The following is a 6827-nucleotide window of genomic DNA, read 5'->3' as shown; positions in this document are numbered from 1 at the left end:
GAATAGGAATCTTAGGTGCAGTTGGTTCACGGCAACTTCCCCAGAGCACGTGCAGAGTACAAACCACCAGGTCCTTTTCACAGGGAAGTACTCCGGGCGGCGGTGGCAAATCAGAGGACGCAGAGCCAAAAATCTCCTGTTTAAACTTGACCTAAACAGAGACCTTTTATATTTTAATATACATAAGTAGATACAAGAAAACAGCCTGGAAAATAACCCTCACGATGGAAACAAATATGATCAGAGCTGAGTCCTGTATAATTATAAGCATAATTATATCCGTAGCATGCTGGATGTGGTCATTAGCGGGTGCTCCCAGAGCCCTGGGATCACTGACATAGGAACAACACGATCTTCCAAGCCCAACGGGTGGAGTAAAGGGGAGGTCTGATATATAAGTCCAATAGGTGGCTGCAGGTTCTGACCTCTGCCTAGTCAGTGGATCCTTCCACAAAACCAACGGCGTGTCTTTGTTGGAATTAGTACACCAAAACCGCTTGGCTGTTGAACAATCTTTGTCCTAAATTTAGAAATTTAAAATAAAGAGATCATAGTTTAGATAATTCTTGGGGGGGAATTAGGGGGTACAGCTCCCGCTTTTTTATTTTCAAAAGGTGCTTTTGAGAGACTAGTGGGCACGTTCTACAATGCTTTGTCCTTGGGCGTTATAAAGAATTTCTGTTTTATGACTGATCCCATTTTCCGTAAGAATGTTTGAAATTTGTGACTCGTGTATCCAGGGCCATTGTTTGTTTTTTTTTTGTTTGTTTGTTTGTTTTTGAGACAGACTCTCACTATGCTGCCCAGGCTAGAGTGAGTGCCGTGGCGTCAGCGTGGCTCACAGCGACCTCAATGTCCGGGGCTCAGCGATCATACTGCCTCAGCCTCCCGAGTAGCTGTACTACAGGCATGCGCCACCATGCCCGGCTAATTTTTTGTATATATATTTTTATTTGGTCAATTAATTTCTTTCTATTTTTGGTAGTGACGGGGTCTCGCTCAGGCTGGTTTCGAACTCCTGACCTTGAGCAATCTGCCCGCCTCGGCTTCCCAAAGTGCTAGGATTACAGGCGTGAGCCACAACGCCCGGCCCATTGTCTATTTTTATACATTTAGGCTGGCCCACTGAAGCAAAGCACCAGAGGCAATGGGTTACACAATGTTTACCAGCCTCGCCTAGTTAAAATGTGGCTATTAAATACCCAGAATAAGAGTCTATGGTCATATGAACATATTTTAATCGATCAAAAGAAGAAATAAAGGTCACATCCATATGGCATAATGGTTAGGTAAAATGCCTCTGGTATTAACACCATAATGGGGGACAGGGAGTAACAGGAAGAGCAAGCTTTTACAATTTTTCGAGCAGTTTCTCTAGTGATATTGAACTGTTGCTTGAGAGCGCAGCTATTTTGGTTGTGCAAAGCTTTCGACTGGTGTGCTAACTGCACTTGAGTTAACAAAATAAGAAGGGGTTTGGTTCTAGTGGCAAGATCTGCAATTTCATTTCCTTGGCTGAGAGGACCAGGCAGGTGAGAAAGAGCACGAAGATGCCCAAAGAAACATCGTTCTGTACGTGGCTGCATGAGAGCTTGTAAGGCACGAAACTATTTTTGAACCTTACTATTACAAGTCCCAATAAAGGGCACATTCTCTATGACTTGGAGTGGCCGAATCACATAATGGCTATATGAATAAAGGTTAACAGTCTTAGCAGTGATGGCCTGTAAAGCCGAGAAAAACTGCCTGCAATTCAACCGCCTGAGAGGAGGAGACCCAGTGTACCAAGATTTAATTTCATTGTTAACTGAATGGACTGCCATACCATTAGAAACCCATCTGTAAAAATCAGAACAGCGTTGCCAAGGAATACAGGAGACACTTGGGCAACAAAAATAAACGGATGTAGTATAGCAAAATGTAACAACTTATCGTGGTGTAATGGTTATCAATTTTTCCAGGATAATTGGCCAGGGCTGTGGTCCAGGAGTCACTATGCTAGAACAACCAGTCCTGTTGCTGACGAGAAAATGAAACACAAAGTGTGGCTCTTTATCATGTAATTGGCAAGATTCTGAACGCAGAATATGGACTAAGGTAGCAACCATCTCATAATGAATTAGAAGTTTAGAGGGATAGGATGGCAAATGTATCAGTGGTTCCCCTTGATAGAGGACTGCTGAGGAGGCATGAGAAGTCGGCAAAACATAGCCAACCCATTCCAAGTTATAGTTTACATAAGAAACATTTTGGTGGGACAATTCCTGTTTTACTAATTTTAAGGGTAGCTTGCTGTTCAACCACAAAACCAGTTCAGGCTTATTCCTAGTAATAGCATCCAGTAAGCATCTGAGAAGTCATGAGCAGAGGGAACCCTCGCTTGTTGCGATTGTACTTGACCTAGGGATATCAAAGGGGTCAAAAGGAGCTGACCAATAGGCTGGCCAAGATACACAACAGAAATAGAGCAAGGAGAGGAGACCAAAAGTTTATTTTCTCCTGTATAATCCTGATCCCGATTCCCGGTGTCACATATCAGCCTTTCAAAGTGATACTACCTAATAATAAGCCTATAGCAGTATTTTGAATAAGAAGTTGTTGCATCATAATTTTTAGACTTTCTAATTCCTTAACACGTTATGTGCCTGTTTCTGAGTATGAGAAGTCACAGAGGCTGTAGATGCGAGAACTCGTCAGATCATGATCCTCCTGATAAGGGTTAAGAGACAAAGGAGGAGAATGATCATTCGATTCATCCTCTGGGATTGTAAAACTCCGACCTCAAGTTAAGCGCTGTCCTTCATGCCGGGGGTTTAGACAATCCCTAATAAGATTTCAACGATAAAAAGAGTCCATCGCAACCTTCTAAGGTCCGTGGGCTGAGTAATAATCCTGCAATTTAACTCCTACCTTCTTCCATGTATCTAAATTTACCGTTCATTCCTCAGGGAACCAAGGACATACTGCTACTACAAAACAAAATAATTTCTGGTTTTTTCCTATTTTAACACTGCGGGCCCGAAGCATAGTCTTCAATATTTCTACAAACAACAACCTATTGGTTCCTTGTCTCATAATTTCTTACTCCAATCAATTACACTCTGTGCCCAAATGACCTTTCTTTCTGTCATAGCCGGCCTTCCACGGGCAGCGGCTTACACCGAATACCAATGTCATTTAGTACCACCGAAGGCCTTCTTGGAGAGAGGGTTCCCAGTATGGGTCACCACCTGCCGGTGCCAGCCGGCGACATGCAGCAACTGGAGTTAGGGGGCGAGGCAGAGAAATGAAGAGACAACAAAAAGATGGGGACGGGAGACTGGAATCCTTGGTGACTGCAGCACATCGTTTATTTCCGTTGTTATATTTATACAGATAAGAACAAAGGAGAAGCGAAATATAAAGGAACATGTGGTATATATCTTCATTAAACCAGAAACCAAAACAGTTCTTGTTTCTTTCAACCTTACCTCACTTCGATAGCCATTTCTTTCGCTTAAGCAGTTTCTAATCTACAACTTAACTTTTTTCTGATATGAAAAAAGATACACTCAACCATGATCACTCAGACAGTCAAAGAAAGCGCACCTAAGAGTAAATAACAATTCTAGTAAAGGAGGGTGTAGGGCTAGGGTGTAGGGCTCGGTGTAGCCTAAAAGCTACAAGGGCTGTGTGTACAGGATGACTTCAGTGACCTTCTATAACTGCTGTTATCTCCAGCACCCTCCGTGAGCTGGAAGAATGGCCAAGATGTCAGAGCTCTGTGTCAAGGCGCCAGGTGCTGTGTCTCAAGGACCCCAGTTTTCTGGGCAGCAACCGCACTTTAACTCTCTGGTGTTCGGGACAGCACCCAACAAAGAACTATATGTTTTCTAAATGCGTTTGTGAAAACAATGTATACAGTTCCTCAGATCTGAGGGAAGATCAAGTATCTAAGCAAGGGACTTTCTATCTCTCCTTTGTCCATGTCACGGTAAACATTTACATGTAACCTTCTTTATGTAAGGACTTAACGTTTCTAATATACATTGGTGAAAGTGTATACAAATGGATATAAGAATCATTTAGTTCTTTTACTCAGAATCAGTAATCATTTATATATCGGTTACATTTACATGTAACCTTCTTTATGTAAGGACTTAACGTTTCTAATATACGTTGGTGAAAACAGTGTAAAATGTGCTTAATTAGAGAAGAACAAATATTAGGTAGTTACTTTCTATAGCCTTTGTCTACGTAAACGTATCGGAGTTCTTTATGAAAGAACTGTATGTTTCTTATTGCTGTGAAAACAATATACACAGTTTATTGCTCAGAAAAGATAAAGTATATAAGCAAGGAATTTCTTCCATCATTTGTGTAAATCATTGCATTTATATAAGGACGTTCTGTGTAAAAAAATTAAATGCTTCTTATATCCATTTGTATAACCAATATTCGATGTATTTCATTTCTCAGAGAAGAAGAAGCTTTAAGCAATGCACTTTTTATCACCTTTGTCTATGTCCCTCCGAACATTTATATATGGGAGTTCTTTTTTTAAAAAAAATGGAACGCTTCACGAATTTGCGTGTCATCCATACGCAGAGGCCATGCTAATCGTCTGTGTATCGTTCCAATTTTAGTATATGTGCTGCCGAAGCGAGCACTATATGAGACTTCTTTGTGAAAGAATGGCATATTTCTTTTGCGGAACCATATATACATTGCTTTTTTTCTAAGAGAAAAATCTATTGTAAAATCAAGGGTTATTTTATTTTTTTTTCTAAGACACCCTAAATGTCTACGTAGAGATATTGCATATGGAAGAACTGAATATTTCTTATATGCTTTTTTTGAAAACAATGAAAAATGTGTTTCCGTTCTCACAGATGAGGCAATGCACTTTCTGTGCGTCTAACTCACTGCAAACATTTGTATATTTCAATTAGAGAATAATGTATAAAGAGGTCTCCATCGCTTATGTATATGAATCTGTAATCATTTATATAAGGGAGTTTTTTATGAAATGACAACGTTTCTTATATGCTTTTGTGAAAACAATATAGAAGTGTTTTCCATACTCAGAAAAGCCTACTGTAAAAGCAAGGCATTTACAAGAGCTTTTTGGGTCATTGCAAACCCAGGAGTTCTTTATAAAAAACTATTTCTTATATACGTTGAAAAAATAATAGAGAGTCCCTACTCAGAGAAGAGTGGCTAAGTCCACTCACTCTCAGGAGACGGACAGGTTGGGGGCTGTGTGGATTTCGTTGTGTCCACTCACCCACGGGAGACAGGCAGTGAGGGCGCAGTGTGGATCTAGCGGTGTCCACTCAACCACGGGAGACGGGCAGTGAAGGTACAGTGTGGATCTGGCTGTGTCCACATCCAAGGGAGACTGGAAAGGAGGGCGCTGTGTGGATCCGGCTATGTCCACACTATCACGGGAGATGGGCAGGCAGGGCGCAGTGTGGATCTGGCTGTGTCCACTCACCCACGGGCGACGGGCAGTGAGGGCACATTGTAGAACTGGCTGTGTCCACTCACCCATGGGAGAAGGGCACGCAAGGCGCAGTATAGATCTGGCTGTCTCCACTCACCCAAGGGAGACGGGCTTTGAGGGCCCAGTGTGGATCTGGCAGTGTCCCCTGAAACTCGTGAGACTGGCCGTGAGGCGCAATGTGGATCTGGCTGTGTCCACTCACCAACGGGAGACGGGCTTTGAGGGCCCAGTGTGGATCTGGCTGTGTCCGCTGAACCTCGGGAGACTGGCCGTGAGGGCGCAGTGTGGATCTGGCGGTGTCTACTCACCCACGGGAGACGAGCAGTGAGGGCGCAGTGTGGATCTGGCTGTGTCCACTCACCCACGGGAGACGGGCAGTGAGGGCGCAGTGTGTATCTGGCTGTGTCCACTCACCCACGGGAGATGGGCAGTGAGCGCGCAGTGTGGATCTGACTGTGTCCACTAAACCACGGGAGACGGGCAGGCAAGGTGCAGTGTTGATATGGCTGTGTCCACTCACCCACGGGACACGCGTAGAGAGGGTGCTGAGTGCATCTGGCTGTGTCCACTCAACCATGGGAGGCTGGCAGTGAGGGCGCTGTGTGGATACGGCTGTGCCCCGACTCTCACGGGAGATGGGCAGGCAGGGCGCAGTGTGTATCCGGCTTTGTCCACACACCTACGGGAGACGTGCAGTGAGGGCGCAGTGTGGATCTGGCTGTGTCCACTCACCCACGGGCGACGAGCAGTGAGGTTGCAGTGTGTATCTGTCTGAGTCCAATCCCCCACGGGAGACGGGCAGTGAGGGCGCATTGTGCATCTGGCTGCGTCCACTCACACAGGGGAGAAGGGCAGTGAGGGCGCAGTGCGGATCTGGCTGTGTCCACTGACCCATGGGAGACGGGCAGTGAGGGCTCTGTGTGGATCTTGCTGTGTCCACTCACCCACGGGTGACTGGCAGTGAGTGTGCTGTGTGGATCTGGCTGTGTCCACTCACCCACGAGAGACGAGCAGGCAGGGGGTAGTGTGCATCTGGCTGTGTCCACTTACCCACGGGAGATGGGCAGGCAGGGCGCAGTGTGGATCTGACTGTGTCCACTCACCCATGAGAGACGGGCACAGAGGGTGCTGTGTGGATCTGGTTGTGTCCATTCACCCACGGGAGACGGGCAGGCATGGTGAAGTGTGGATCTGACTGTGTCCACTCTTCCACGGGAGACGGGCAGGCAGGGCACAGTGTGGATCTGGCTATGTCCACTCACCCAAGGGAGACGGACAGTGAGGGCGCTGTGTGGATACGGCTGTGTCCACACACCCACGGGAGATGGGCAGTGAGGTTACA

At 45.3% G+C, this 6827-nt stretch overlaps 1 non-coding gene across 1 annotated transcript; it reads right to left on the bottom strand.

Annotated features, from left to right (window-relative positions):
• Positions 1–4542: 4542 nt before the first annotated feature.
• On the bottom strand, positions 4543–4649 carry LOC142862988 (U6 spliceosomal RNA). Its single transcript, XR_012913879.1, has one exon. It is a non-coding gene; the product is annotated as a U6 spliceosomal RNA (small nuclear RNA).
• Positions 4650–6827: the final 2178 nt, after the last annotated feature.

Source organism: Microcebus murinus, chromosome 20 (assembly GCF_040939455.1).
Source record: "Microcebus murinus isolate Inina chromosome 20, M.murinus_Inina_mat1.0, whole genome shotgun sequence".
Taxonomy (NCBI): Eukaryota; Metazoa; Chordata; class Mammalia; order Primates; family Cheirogaleidae; genus Microcebus; species Microcebus murinus.
The sequence above is the reverse complement of the archived record's forward strand: the minus strand, read 5'-3'. Positions and strand labels throughout refer to the sequence as shown.